Source organism: Saimiri boliviensis, chromosome 16 (assembly GCF_048565385.1).
Source record: "Saimiri boliviensis isolate mSaiBol1 chromosome 16, mSaiBol1.pri, whole genome shotgun sequence".
Taxonomy (NCBI): Eukaryota; Metazoa; Chordata; class Mammalia; order Primates; family Cebidae; genus Saimiri; species Saimiri boliviensis.
In genome coordinates, this window is record NC_133464.1 from 36,424,136 (window position 1) to 36,440,463 (window position 16,328).

The following is a 16,328-nucleotide window of genomic DNA, read 5'->3' on the forward strand; positions in this document are numbered from 1 at the left end:
TGTACCTATTTCACAGGGTTACGGACAGAATTAAGTGAGATGGTATGCATGAAACACGTAGCACTTGCCTGACCCAAGAGAAGCACTCACAAATATTAGCTATTATTATCTGTTACTATCCATCTGCAGACTGAAAGAAGCTGCAACTTAGCAGACAAATGTCTGTTTTGCCAGATGCAACATCCTTTATTTAAGGGAAGAAACTGAGTTACCAAATTATTTTCTGTGTCCTGAAAACATTGCAAAAGTTATAAATCTACAAGCAATCTTAAAACACAGTGAAAGTAATTTGTTTAAAAATAAGAATAACTCATACTTTAAATGTGAATTCATTCTGACGTTGAGAATTCAGTATTCGGAAGGAAATTACAATATTTTTAAAGAACTGTTTAGTAGTTCTCATCTAACAATTACTCATTCAGTTTTTCTATAATTTTGAACCTTACTCATTAGCGAGTTATTTAAGGTGTGACACATTTCACGTAATGCTGTTGTGATTCATAGGAATGAAGTAAATAGAGACCACGTGTTTCCCACTTAAGTTATCAAAAGTCAACACAAACAGGAGTGATGACTACGTAGTCCAACAGCCACACCCTGCCTTCTAGAGCTTTTTTCTTTCTTTCTTGTTTGCCCCTTTCCATACTTTCCTAATGCAGTTAAATAAAATCATCCCCACCTAAAATAATCTGAAGAGATACACATTAGGAGAGAATACCCGAGGTTTAATCCTGGACCCATCTCACATGACACACTTCTAAATCACCACTCCATCCCTTAATTTTAAAAGGGAAATTAATATTTCCCCAATCTACTTCATCATACACAAGTGACATGTGAGGGTATTTTGACTCCTCTGGGAAAAAAAGGCTACACGCTAAGTGTAGGCTCCCCTTCTTCCAGCCTCCTGTGGCAAAGAAGCTGGGAAGCAACAGGGCCAAGTGTGAGGCTCTCGGGGTCTCGGGGCTTCCTCTGCGGTTGTAATTAACCCACCTGAGTATACAAAGGGCGGGGCAGCCTGCAGAGGGCATGTTCCACATGAACACCTCTGCCAAACCTGTCTTACCACCTGTGGCCTCCGAAGCAGCCCTTGATAGGAAGTTTTTTAAAAGCAGGTCTTGCGGAAGAAAATATCTAATAAATAGAAAGGCAGTACGTGCCAAGTGCATAAATTTCCAAAAAAATCATTTCTTTTGCTATGAGGTATATTCATTTCATAAACAAATAGGAATTATCTTCACACCCGTTACTGTTTTGTTTATGGTTTTATTTTAATCCTCTTGCTGGATAAGATTTCCCGCCAGTGTAAGCAACAAGTTTCCCCAAAGCTCTATCGCTCAGTTCCAGTTCTGACCACATAATCCACATGACTTAAATCCCAAACATTCCGGGAGCTTCTTGAAGACCACTTCATGCCAGACTGGTTATCAGCAAAACGCCCACTAATGTGAGTCAGCAGGCACTCCTCTCGTTTAACTTTTTCAATTCCTTGTAAGCAGCCATTTAAAAGGCGCCTAGAATCCCAAAAGCACTCTCCACCACATTTGTGTGCAAACCACTGTGCAAAAAAAAAAACAGTGTTTGAGCTTGTATTCAAAGCTTGGGAGGGGTGTTCGCTGATAAAAACTAGGCTCTGAGCTTCAACTGGGCTCACAGTGGATTCCAAATTAAGTTACTTACTAAGTAACAGATCAGCTACTAGGTCATAATACTGAAGATAAAAACCATCATCACACCAATTATTTCAACCTTAGTAATGAGAAACAAAAACATCCCAACAAATATTGACATGAGAAACCACTGTGGCACAGATGAACCACATCATGAAACAATTCCCAAGAGCCATGTTTGCCATAATTTTTCATTCAAAGAGAAAACTGTGTGTTCACATATCATGACCTTATAATGAGATAATACAGGGCATTGTTTCCACAGGGAGAAGCCCCAGGCTAGTATATATCGAGGAGCTGGATGCCTTCCCTAAAGCTGTCGATCAATTAAAAATACCCCTCTCTACTCCTTTCTTTAAACTTCATTTTTGAAGCAACCATTACATGAGCTCCAGGATTCCACAAAATAGGTCAAAATTTTATAATAAATTCCATGAGATGTCTACATCATTATTTGTGATGCAACAGCTTTAACAGATCTCATTGGTTAGGCATCCCAGAAACTTACAAATGCAAGGATGATGGCTTACCATAAACACGTTAGGTAAAAATGGAACGTAATTTAAATGGAATAAATAGCTCCTACCTCTCTCCTGTCCCCGAATAGAATTATTGAAAAGGTTATTCATCATGTCAGAGAATTCAGTTCTTTACAAAAGGATGGGTTTCACCCTTTTAAAACTGTCCTCACAGTACACACACACACACACACACACACACACACATACACACCCTGAAGTCAGAGAAGTTGAGATGGGAGTACCCAACTCTTTGGGTAATGCAAACTGTCTCCTAATTTCTTAAGGCCTCAGCTATAAAACAGGCACCAGGGCTTTGACAGCCAACATTCACTCACCCTGTCTGCTTTGGGCCAGAATCTTTGCAGCAACCCTATGTGGTAGCAACTCTTACCCCTGGCTTACACGTAAGAAAACTGAGCTACAGTAAGGTTACTGGAGTTGACCTAGGTCAGTAGGTAGTTCCCTACACAACAGGGCATTAAGCATCAAATGAGAGTGTCTGTGAAAGCACTCAGGGAACTCTAAACTATATAATTAGCAACCTGCCTCCTATTCCCCAGGCATTCCAGTCTACACTGCAGACTTCCGAAAGCAGGAGTCTCTTAACCAACTTCTCAGTGGCTGAAATACAGCTTACACATCCTCAGCACTTTTAAATCAAATTATTCTTCCTATAAATAGTTGCTATTTACTTATTTATAGGAATAAAAAAAAAAAGCAAAAAACAAACAGATGATTAAATTTCAGGTGGGTTTTGGAGGAAGACCTTTCCTCAGTTCCCGACATCACTTTATTAAGGTAGCCTTCTACTGCACAGGAGTATCCTAGTTTTGTCAATGGCTCAAGAATAAAAACATATGAGAGTACATGGAAATGTATCACTCTAGTGACACTTTTTGAAAGGGTTTATGGTTGGATGAAAGCTTTAAAGTTGAAAGCTTGTCACCACTATTAATTCACTACATGAAAGTTTTTCCAGTCTAAAGAATATGTTAGAGTCCATTTAAATAATCTGTCTTAATTTTAACTAAAATATAAAAAATTCATTTATTCATTCAAAAATCATTTAGTGGCAACTTGCTATATATATACCTGACATGGTACATAGCACTAGGAATATAAAAAGTTAAATGAAGCAATTTTTGGAAATTCCTTTTTAAAAGTCTAACCCTGTTTTTAAATTGTAGTCAAAATGGCATATGTGGTTAACCCACTAAATTACAGCATGTTCTTGGTTAACTTATACTGTATATTCAGCAAATACCATTCCTTTAAGGGACATAATTCTCAAGTCACTCATCTCTATTAAGATTTGGCATTGTACTACATAATATTCTGGAATATACTAGGACTATCTTTGCCAACACTAATATCATTTGATAGCAAAACCAAACCCAACTCACAGTCTTCCAAGACAATGGTAATCAGAACTGCCCAAATCACTGAATTCTAGATGGAACCCAAAAGTCTCATAGTGGTCAAAATTCTAAACATTTCACCTGCCCCTGTGCCCCCTTCCCCAACTTTCATCTCAGCATGGCTAGTGTCAGCTACGCCTCCAACGAGTCTTCACACAGCCAGGAGGAAGAAGTGGGAAACAGCCAGCAAAATGCAAAGCTCTGGGTTGGGTGCCCAGATAATTAAAAGCCAGCTGCCTTTATAAACACTCAAAATTCTTACTCAATCATCATTAAGCCAGGTGTCAGACACACTCACATTTTGAGGGGGGGAAAAAAAAGAATAAGTTTAAACATTTCTAGTCCAGGAGAAGTCCTCTTCCCTATACCATAAACAACTTTTAGCTTACAGTCTCAAATTACTTTTATTAAACCACAATTATTATCAAGCCAAAAATGAAATACAACTGGAAGAAAAAACTAAATAAAACAGGGCAGAAAGGAAGGAAGACTGGTTCCAGGGCTGACAATTTTTTTGTGAGGTTTCATCAATCCATCAAAACCCAAGACAACCTGAGTCCTATTAGAGGCCAGTTAAGTTCAGCAAAAACATCATATACAAAAATATGCACTAGTTTTATAGCCTATCCTTCATTATATTAACTATCACAAAAACCACTTCTAACGAGTAAATTGCATTTTGCCTATAAATACAGGTTTATACTCCAATTTATGTTGTTGCAGACAATAAGGAAAATATCCCAAGGGAAGAAAGTCTAGTCTTAAATTATTTTTTCTCTAGATTAAGGAGTTTTTAAATAACTGCCACACAAGGCACAAGTAGATGCAAATATTCATTATCAGGATATTCAAATGCTTAATATAATCATGGGTTCTCAAGAGCAAAAAGATGGCATCATTTTTTGCAGAAATGTTTCACACACACATTAGCAAGTCTCAACAATTACCTACTTAACCTCCCTGTGAATTACTAGGAGAGGCATCGCTGTGGGAACACGTTCATTTTGGGAAATGGTATAACTCTATCACAGGTAAGAGTCACTACTTATTTCATATAAACTTCAAACCGACAGTTATGCCCTTGCTACCTATGACATACTTTACCATCCAGTTTAAGTTTGATATTAAGTAATGGGGTTGAGACGCCCGGTTACACAGGAATGCCTGCAATGATTCTTGGTGGATTCCCACTGCAAGCCAACAACAACGTGGTCCTGCTGGCATCCATCTGTCAACCTTCCAGAAGCAAAAAGTTCATATAATCTATCCCCAGTGCATACCCATATGAGATGAAAGCGTATTTCCACACAAAACCTAGTATATGAATGTTAATGACAGCATTACTCATTTAGCCAAAATGTGGAAACTACCCAAATGTCCATGAACTGATGAATGAATACATAGAACATGGTATAACTATGCAATGGAATATTATTCAGCAATGATTGGAATGAAATACAGTGGCCGCCTCCACGGTTCTACTTTCTGTAGTTTCAGTTATCCGCAGTCAACCACAGACCAGAAATATTAAATGGAAAATTTCAGAAATAAACAGTTTGTAAGTTTTAAATTGTGCATTGTTTTGGCATAGTGTGATGAAATCTCAAGCCATTCTGCTGTGTCCCCTCTGTGAACTGCCCCTTTGTCCAGCACATTCACACTGTAGGTGCTCCCCGCCCATGAGTCATTTAGCAGGCTTCTTGGTTTGCAGATCAACTGTCGACGGTGGTGCTTGGGTGCACGTCACCCATGTTTGACATCATAATGGTGCCAAGGCACAAGAGAGCGATGCTGCCAATTCCGAAATGCCAAAGGAAGTTACCAAGTACTCCCTTTAAATGAAAAGGTGAAGGTTCTTGACTTAATAAGGAAAATAATCCTATGCTGAGGTTGCTAAGATCTACAGTAAAAAATAAATAAATAAATGAAATCTATCTTGGAAATTGTGAGGAAAGAGAAAGAAATCCATACTAGTTTTGGTTGTCACACCTCAAAATGCAAAACTTATGGCCACAGGTGCAGAGTTAAGATGGAAAAGACATTAAAATTGTGGGCGGAAGATAGGAACAGAACTGTGTTCCAACCGACAGCAGTCACGCTTTGAACTTTCCTCAGGCACCTACTGGGGTGGGGAGGGGGTCTTAGAATACACTCCCTGTATTAGGAAACATACTTCCTGGTAAGGGAAGACTGCTGTACCGATACACACTCTGACGTAAGCAGACCTTGAAAATGTTAGGCTTAAGTTAAAGAAAGGCCAAATATGCTATTATTCCATTTATGTGAAATGCCCAGAATAAGGTAATCCTGGAAACAAAAAGCAGATTAATGGTTGTCAGGGGCTGGGGAAAGACAGAATGGAGAGTGGCTGCTAATGGTTCCATGGTTTCTTTTGGGGTGGTGAAAATGTTTTGAAATTAGATAGTGGTGATGGCTGGGCAATTCTGTGAAGATATGAAAAACCACCGAATTATATACTTTAAAATAATGAATTGTATAATATGTTAATTATACCCCAATACATGTTTTTTAAAATATTCATTGAACTATACACTTAGACATGTGCACATATTGTTCAAACTCAGTAAAGATAACTTTTTGAAAGATAGTTACAAAGACCTTTCACACCATCTCATGCCCCATACACAAAAGAAGTTCAACAAAAGTTAAGCTATTTAAATGATTCCTGTACTCTAAATGCCTACTCCTCCCTTCCAAAAAAAAAAAAAAACACTTAAATATATTATGGTCAGATGAAGTGGCTCACATCTGTAATTCCAGCACTTTGGGAGGCCAAGTGGAAGGGTCACTTGCAGCCAGGAGTTCCAGACCAGCCTGAGCAACAGGCCACCTCAACAAAAAATTAAAAAATCAACCAGGTGAGGGGGCACATGTCTGTAGTTCCAACTATTCAGCAGGATTCCTTGAACCCAGGAATTTAAGGCTGCAGTGAGCTATGATCCTGCCATTGCACTCAAGCCTGACCAACACAGCTAGACCCTATCTCTTAAAAATATCTATCTGTATAATATAGCATATGTTATATACATATGTATTTATATGATATTTTTCACAGGAATAGGTCTTAATTTGCAAAGAGGAATTTCTAGCCCTTGCTACCTTATACCCATAAATATTTTCATATAAAATTCCGATATTTCCTCCTTTCATATATTTACATCTATCTTGTTTTTAATTATGTCATCTTTGCATTACATCTAAACAATTCCACAGGACAAGGTTTTCTCAAGTATATTTATTGTCTTTTTCCATAATTCACTTTAATTGTATGATCTCAAAGCTGAAAACGCATGTAAGGTATAACAAAGAGGGCCACAATAAATGGGCTTATAGAATTCCCCAACTCCCTATTGAGAATTAATTACATTCTCAATGACAGAATTGTGGAGAAATCAGTTTTCCTCAAACAACTTGCAGAAACAGTTTCTCCTGGATTCTTTCTAGGGCCTTAATAGATCTCAACAAACTTTCCAGCTTATTTATCTCAAAAGTAGATATGCTAACAGCTGTGCAATGCATCTAATTATTAGTTTCCCCTAATCAAGTAGTAATTTTATTTCCGCTTATTGGAATCATTTGATTAAAGCTTACAAAAGTTAAGCACAAAGAATAATATTTTAAGATACTTTCTGGTATGTTGACACATATAAAAAAACAATATACATGTTCCCTTTCAAAATAACAAAGAGAAGGAAGACGCTGCCTGATATGGTTTGACTGTGTCCCCACCCAAATCTCATCTTGAATTGTAGCTCCCATAATTCCCATGTGTTGTGGGAGGGACCTATGGGATATAACTGAATCATGGGGGTGGTTTCCCCCATACTGTTCTTGTGATAGTGAATAAGTCTCACCAGACCTGATGATTTTATAAGGGGAAACCCCCTTCACTTAGTTCTCTTTCTCTCTTGCCTGTCACCATGTATGACATCCTTTTGCTCTTCCTTCATCTTCGGCCATGATTGTGAGGGCTCCCCATCCATGTGGAACTGTGAGTCCATTAAACCTCTTTCCTTTATAAACTACCCAGTCTCAGGTATGTATTTATTAGCAGCATGAGAATGGACTAATACACTGCCCATACATGAGTTTGTTTTTCAAACAAAAATTTCGGTGGCATTGAAAACGTGGCTTCAGGAAGTCACCTGATCTCCTTCGAGCATGTAGCTGGCTCCCTCTGCTGCCACCATCTCCTAATGCCAATCTGAATGTCTATTTGCATTCATGGTTCCCTTACTGACCTAAGCTCCTAAAGAAGGTATCACAGACCACTGGCTAATTCCAACCTGTAGCTATGTTTTGCTTGGCCCTTACAGTATGTTGAAGTTGGGTTAGATCAAAAATGTGGATCACCAGCTTCCTGTAAAAAAGAAACGGTCTGGCAATGTTGGGTGTGGATTACCTCATAGCCACAATGGGCTGCTCCCAAGAAAACCCACTCTCAGGAGAGTGGCAGTCCCCACACCTCTCCTCGGCTCAGTCCACCCAGAGTCTGCCTGTCTGGCCCCTGCAGGCACGCCAACACGGGAATACTGTTTGTATCCTCAAGACCCAGCAAAACGCCTGCCCTGTGGACAGGGCTCAGCTGTCAACTCAGGGTTTAGTGTGTAGAAGAACCACTAAAAGAGAGCTTGTAAAAACAGTAAGCAAATAATTGTCCCATGCCTTCCTCTCAGAAATCCTGATTCAAATGGCCTGGATTAACACCTGGAAGTCCGCCCCTCCCAGAATTCCCCTACTGGGTTTTACTAAGAATGACCTGTGAAAAAGTTTTAGTGGAAAGAACTTGAGAGACCTGCTACTGAATCCCCACTCTATAAACAGGTGTTCGATTTTGAACAGGTATCTAAGGTTCTTACGAGATTTTATTTCCTTATATGAAAGAATTTTTACTAAATTATCACTTTATCTCATAGCTTTAAATGCTTCAGTTCTTTTTTTTTTTTTTTTTTTTTTTAGACAAAGTCTTGCTCTGTTGCCCAGTCTGGAGTGCAGTGGTGCGATCTTGGCTCACTGCAACCTCCACCTCCCAAGTCCAAGCGATTCTCCTGCCTCAGTCTCCTGAGTAGCCGAGACTACAGGTGCAGGCCACCACCACGCCCAGCTAATTTTTGTATTTTTAGTAGAGACGGGATTTCACCATATTGACCCATGATCTGCCCACCTCGGCCTCTCAAAGTGCTGGGATTACAGGCTGAGTCACCATGCCAGGCTGCTTCGGTTCTTAATCTGAAATCTAGGAAACCAGGCATGAAATCACTTTCTGTTCTCTGCTACCACCTGCTGGCACATTCTGAGTACTGCAGAGGTCTAAGCAGCCTTGGGACCACTGTTCTCCCCTATTTTTAACAGCTAGATCTAGGTACATAAAACATACAACAAAAACAGCTCATTTCAAACTTTAGTTGGTGAAAATGAAGAAGACTTTTATATGAAACCACTAGTCTGTCAGCTTTATTAAATATACAAGAGTTTCTGATGTCTCTCTCCAAAACTGGTTTTGGAACATTAAAACAGATTGGGACTTTTCAAGGCCAAATTCACACATTAAAGTATACAATCTGGTTGGTTACAGGTTCACAGCCCACAACGTGAAACAGCTTTCTAGGGTTAAAAAACTCCAGGATGGAATGATGTGCATTTTCAGAGGAAATTTCTGACATAGAAAATGTTCAGAAGCCAAACATATGTAAATCACCTGGGCTCAGTGATTCCCTCAACACCCTCCAGGCTTTCCCTTCTCCAAGAGGGCACGACCAAAAAGCTCATGAAGCTGGGTTCTCTGGGGCTTATGAGTTTAGGTTACACACGGATTCTGCCTTCTAGCCTGCAACTACAGCTCAGAAGGGAGTGAATACAGGTGGACAACTGAACATCACAAACTGAAGATCCTTGCCTGAATGTTGAGGCAAAACAGAACAATTCACACCAGGAGCCACAGGGTGTGTCGGAGCGTGTGGGACGCAGGAGGACACAGGTTGGTCTAGAGGCTCCTGGAGGGTGATGACTTCACCCTCGAAACTGTGCAAGTTGACCTGCCAGCCACTCCTTCCTTCCAGTTCCCCCTGAGCTCACCTGCTAGGCGCTCTTCCTCTAACGTCATAAACTTTATTCATTCAAGTACAAATTCCAAGCAATAGTCCTCAGCGTAGTCCTCGGATTCTCCCCGCTCACATTTCCTGCTCCCGAAGAGCATTTCCCCTGACGTGCCCTTATCTTAACTCATCCCTAGCATGTAAACAGATCTCCCCTCCCACCCAAGACTGAGCTACCACATCTCACTTTTCTACTGAACCCATGATACCAACATTCCCCAACTTCCCAGACTCAGCATCAGAATGAACTTTCTCTGTCCCTCCAAATCCATGTCATTCTCTTCAGCCTGATTCTAGGCTTCTCTGGCAGATATGACACTCAACGTTCTCCTATGGATTGTTCTGCCTCAATCTCCTCCTCCACTACCCTAACCCTTCAATGCCTGCCTGTAAGATTCCTTAAAAATCCAAACAGTCACCAGGCACGGTGACTCACACCAATAATAATCCCAGCACTTTGGGAGGCCAAGACAGGCAGACCACGAGGTCAGGAGACCGAGACCATCCTGGCCAACATAGTGAAACCCCATCTCTACTAAAATACAAAAAAAATTAGCTGGGCATGGTGGCATGTGCCTGTAGTCCTAGCTACTCAGAGGGCTGAGGCAGGAGAATTGCTTGAACCAGGGAACAGAGCGAGAAGCTGTCTCAAAAAAAAAAAAAATCAAAACAGTCTTCCTCACAAAAACAAACACTGCTGAAAAGCCTCTGGGGGTCCATTCTGCCTTTAGAGTGAGCCTTCCTACCAACCTTCCAGGCCTTTTGCTCCTTCATTCTCACAGCTGAATCCTTATTTACATAGACAGGAGAACCCAGTGCCTTCATTTATCCATACTAACAACTCCAATTACATCTCTTCCCTGTCCACCCTAAACATGACTGTCCCAAAAGGAGTCTTTCTCCTCCACCACTTCTGTGACACTGATTTTCTAAGTCCCTAAGTCAGCAGTTACACCATTCTGCCTTACGTCTTCAGCATTTGCTCATCTTCTCTTCCATCCTAGTATTGAGGTCAGGAAACTCCACAAAGGTTCTACACATCTTTTTCTGCATTCTCCCACTGCATAACATGCATGACAATAAGTATTTGTAATTAATTTTTTTAATTTTAAGGTCTTCTAAAAGCAAAATGATTAAAAGAAAAGAGAGACCACTGCTCAAGATATAAAAAGAAGTTTTAACTCAGGTTCAGTGATGAAAGAGCACAAATCAGGAAAAAGATGTTGACTTTAGGTACAATGAGAGAGAGCAAGATGGGGGAGCTGCCCACAAAAGGTAGCCACGAATAGAAGGGGGCGAGAAAGCAAACCAGCCCCACTGCCTCTCGGCCAAGCCACCCATGCTCCTCGGCCACACGCAGAAACCAGCGTCCCCGAGCAGACAGATGGCACCCACGCTGGGAAGAAACACTCCCAGCCTCTGGCAGGAAATGAAAGATCTAACAAATGCCTTCACGGGAGAGGGGAAGGCCGAAACCCAGCATTAACTAATATTTTCCTCCACAACAGAGAATGATGATTAGCCTACGTCCTGGAACAGAGCATGGAGTCAAAGATGGAAAAGCTGGAGGAAAAGGAGAAAAGATTCAGTGACGGTAGGGAGGAGGGGTGCGAGTGCCCCATGAAATAATTATCACCCCAGCCTGAAGCGGAGCCAGATGGCAGCCACAGACAGCGGAGACCCACATGGCCGATATGAAATTTTGATGAATTCCTTAATGGCTGCACAATGAAGCCCGTATTCCAGAAACGGGCTAATAATAGAACAAATGTCAGTGCTACACAAAAAGACTTCAACTTGCCTCCATTGTTTACTCATCTGTATTTATACGTTGACCAAAATGTGGTTGTTTAATAAGCACTTTCACCGATAAGAAGGATGATGGATTATATCATGCATACTAGTGTTGTTGCTTTTTTGAACTCTAAGCTGATATTCCAGGCCACTGTATTAATTGTATTACAAAAAAAAAAAAAAAAAAAAAAAGGTCAGATAATACGGCTACCCATACACTTGACCCAAAATTATAGCTTCAGTGATGAAGTGCGATCCATACATGCCACTTCCTGACATTGAGGAAGTGAGCAGAGTTACAGCTTCTATATTATGGTCTTAATACTCAAAATAGCAGACTCCCTTTCACAAGCATATGCAGAGTGCCCTATAAACTCCACCTTGTCTAAGCCAAACAGGATGCTTCTAAATTGCTTCATGTTTGCCTATAAGCCTTCTTTTAGCCTCCAAAGTCAAAATAAGATGGCTGAAGGGCACCAGTATCCACTCCTTCTATAAAAAGCCTCGGTGAAGTAAGTGAAATCTCCTAGCGAGAGGTTACACTCCAGGAAGACCCTGACTGAGAAGGCACAGCCATTTGATAACTAGTATGAAGTGAACCTCCAAGTTGAAAGAGCTAACACGTGACTAGACAATCCTAAAAGAACATGAGTAGTAGCAAGCATACATGCAGGATCCTAAAGTAATTAGGAAAAAGTTGGCCGAGCAAAGTGGCTCATACCTGTAAGCCCAGCACTTGTAAGACCAGGCTGGGCAACACAGAAAGACCCTATGTGTACAAAAAATTATAAAGATTAACCATGGTGGTATGTGCCTGTGGTGCCAGATACTCAGGAGGCTGAGATGGGAAGATCCCTTAAGCCTAGGATTTCAAGGCTGCAGTAAGCGATGATCATGCCTCTGCACTGCAGCCTAGGCAATAGGGCAAGACTCTGTCTTTGAAAAAAAAAAAAAAAAGAGGAAACATGTTTAAGAAATTGTAGCACTCCTATGGGTTATGTATAAATAATCTCTTAAATAATAGACACTGAATGAACTAACAACCCTGAAACTAGCTGATGTCTGTTGCCTGTGACCCACTCCACAGAACTAGGGCCTGGGCAGTCTGGAGCTAGAAGAGATCCAGAATACTTGGGCAAAATGGTAACAGTTGTGTTTTCCTGGGTAGGTGTAACAAGAGGAGGATAGAGCAAGTTGGAAGACACTGTCACAAAAGCGGCTTAGTATCAGCCTGTGCAGACTACTTTATGCAGGGGGAGGAAGAAAGTAGAGGTTTTGTTGAAAACAGGTATAGTTGAAGCTGCAAGGTTAAGATGTTGGGATTTAATAATGCAGAAGTGAAGCTGCCTCAGGAAATTACTAAATCTAGTACTAAGACATCAAAGGAAGTGGCTGGAGTAGAAACGGAGGTCATGGAATTGGGAAGTAAGATAACCCAGCAGCCCCTCCAGGTCTGTCCTGTATTTGCCCAAGAGGACAGCAGGGTTAGGGTGGGGAGGAGGCAGTCAGGTACAGTCTTGACTGAGTACAGAGGGGTAAATGGGGGGTCAGTATCCTAACGAGGAGGGGGGATGTTGGATAGTTTAACCCAATGGGATTAAGCATAGATATTTCTATGTGAACATATCAGGCTGTCTGGAAGTAGCCCCTTTCTTTAGCCCTGGAGTATGTAGGGTACAGAGGAAACAGCAAACCCCACTGGGAAGGCTACAGGAGAAAGAGAGGACTGGGTTTCAAAGCCTGAAGAGAGATAAATGTTGGAGTGTCCATCACGGAACAATTGCTCCAGAGGCCGGAGTGAAAAGGCCGGGGCAGAAGCATGGGAACTGGGTAGGGAGGCTGAGTGTTGAGCAGTACGTCGAAAACTCCCCCATCCCAGGCAGTGACGGAGGCCGACATGAGATGGCCAGGTTGTTTACCATGACACCGAGTTATTTACTGTTAAGTCAGGCCAAGACCATACAAATCCTGCATATTTTCTTATGATAAAGCAGTCTGCATTTTGAAAGTAAACTGAGCAAACATCCTCTACTCAACACACACCCAAAAGATTGATGGCATGAATAATACTGCAAACATTAGGTCATTGGTTTATAAACAGTGAGATCGTTTGGTTATATTCACATTACCTGAAGCAAAACTAATTATTTAAAGCTTGGTGAAAAACACTCTTCTCAGCCACAGTTTGGCTTACCGAAATCTTTCCATTTTGTTTGAAGAGTACAATCCAAATGGACTTAACAAAACTTCTCATTGCCTAAAATTAAATCTCCAGTTTTAACTGTATGTAAAATATGTATGAATAAAATATGTATGAATATTTATACATATCTACATATAAGCATGTATAAAAATATTATTTATGTGTAAAGACAACTAATCGGCAATCCCTTACATAGTCTCTGAAAACTTCCTTGCAACATTATCAGAAGAAGTAGCGGCCATCATTATTCAGCCAGTGGAAACTGTTCATCCATTCAGCAAGTATCTGTGCACATTTTCTCAGTGCCATGCTAAAAGCAATGTGGAGGACAAAAGAAATGACAAACTCAATTTCCAATTTTATTGAAAACCACACCTTAAACCAAGGTGAGCAAACTAGGACCTGTGGGTCAAACCTGGCCTATTCCATTTTTATAAATAAAGTCTTACTGGAACATAAGCCTTCAATCACTTACAAAGGGAGTTCTTGCTCCAGTGGACAGAGGGAGTTGAATAGTCTTACCACAGACCCATGGGCCATAATACCTAACAGATATACTATCTTGTCCCTTACAGGAAAAGTTTGTCAAATGCTGTAATTAACATTTATCAATCAAGTGCTTTATTTATTCAAATACATTAGAGCCAAACCTAGTACTCAGATAGATACAAATATATATGTCACAAAAGTGACATATGTTTTATATGTGTGTATATGTATATATTTAGACAGATATATATATACACATATTTATTATATATATATATGATACACACACACACACACACACACACACACACACACACACACACACACATCACAGCATGCCCTGGAGGAGCTTTCAAATACAGGACAAAACACAAAATAAGAGCATGGGGTCCTGTGACATCTTGGGCAGGCCTCCTAGAAGGCCTAATGCAGGCAGATCAAAGCAGAGAAGACCCCCCAGCCTGGAGCACTTTTGAGGAAAAAGATCACTGTGATCATTCCGAGATCACTCTCATTTGACCTTTTCTGAAGAAAAGGTAGCTCAGGCTGTGTGGGGGCTACAGCCTGTAATCCTAGCTACTCAGGAGGCTAAGATGAGAAGATCACTTGAGGCCAGGAGGTGGAGACCAGCCTGGGCAACATAGAAAGACCCTCATCTCTAAAAGTAAAATAAAAATAAATAGAATTGTTGAAAAGAAAAAAGAGAGAGAGCGCGTGCGTGAGCTCAGCACCTTCCGGGCTCCTGAGTGGGAAAGGGTTTCTCTTTCCCACCACCGCCAAAGTGAGTGAAGTAAGTGTAATCGTCAGGGTTCTCTAGAGGAAGAGAACTAACAGGATGCATGTATACATGGTTTGTTAAGGTGTACTGACTCACAGGATCACAAGGTGAAGTCCCACAATAGGCCCGCTAAAAGGTGAGGAGCAAGGAAGCCAGTCCGAGTCTCTTCAGTCTGCGGCTGAAGGCCCGAGAGCCATGGCAAACCACTGGCGTTAAGTCCAAGCACGCAAAACCTGAAGAACCTGGAGTCTGATGCTCAAGGACAGGAAGCAACCAGCACAGGAGGAAGATGAAGACCAGGAGACTCAGCAAGTCTGCTCTTTCCCCCTTCTTTTGCCTGCTTTATTCTAGCCTTGCTGGCAGCTAATTCAATGATGCCCACCCAGATGGAGGGTGGGTCTGCCTGGCCCAGTCCACTGACTCCAATATTAATCTCCTTTGACAACACACTCACAGACACACCAACAACAGTACTTTGCATTCTTCAATCCAATCAGGTTGACAACATTAACCATCACAAGTATGCTCTACATTGGAAAAATGTAGTATGTTCACAAGGTTGCTGTATTTTAGAAAACAGCTATAGTTCATGGAAATGTCAAAAGGCTAGAAATCCTACCCAGGACCTGAGCATTTAATACTATGCCCAGTGGGGAGTTCAACTCGCGATGGGATTGAAGTCAAAACTCTATCCCAGAGCCTACTGACTCTGGTTGTGTGGCCAGGGAAAAGACTAGTTTTCTAAAGCCATCCTCCTAGAAACTTGAACTTCAAGAAATGATGTGGAACCTAAAAATAGAAATCCCATTTGACCCAGCAATCCCATTACTGGGTATATATCCAAAGGATTATAAATCATTCTACTATAAGGACACATGCACACGAATGTTCATTGCAGCACTGTTTACAATAGCAAAGACCTGGAACCAACCCAAATGCCCATCGACGATAGACTGGATAGGGAAAATGTGGTACATATACACCATGGAATATTACGCAGCCATCAAAAACGATGAGTTTGCGTCCTTTGTAGGGACATGGATGAACCTGGAAACCATCATTCTCAGCAAACTGACACAAGAGCAGAAAATCAAACACCGCATGTTCTCATTCATAGGCAGGTGTTGAACAATGAGAACACATGGACACAGGGAGGGGAGCACTACACACTGGGGTCAGTTGAGGGGAAATGGGGGAGGGACGGGGAGGTGGGGAGGTGGGAAGAGGTAGCATGGGGAGAAATGACAGATACAGGTGAGGGGAAGGAAGGCAGCAAACCACACTGCCATATGTGTGCCTATGCAACAATCTTGCATGTTCTTCACATGTACCCCCAAAC

The 16,328-nt window shown here is 41.2% G+C and overlaps 1 protein-coding gene across 15 annotated transcripts in view; it reads right to left on the minus strand.

Annotated features, from left to right (window-relative positions):
• Nucleotides 1–16,328, minus strand: part of LMO7 (LIM domain 7) — a 235,219-nt gene that overhangs the window by 156,367 nt on the left and 62,524 nt on the right. The window lies entirely within an intron of this gene.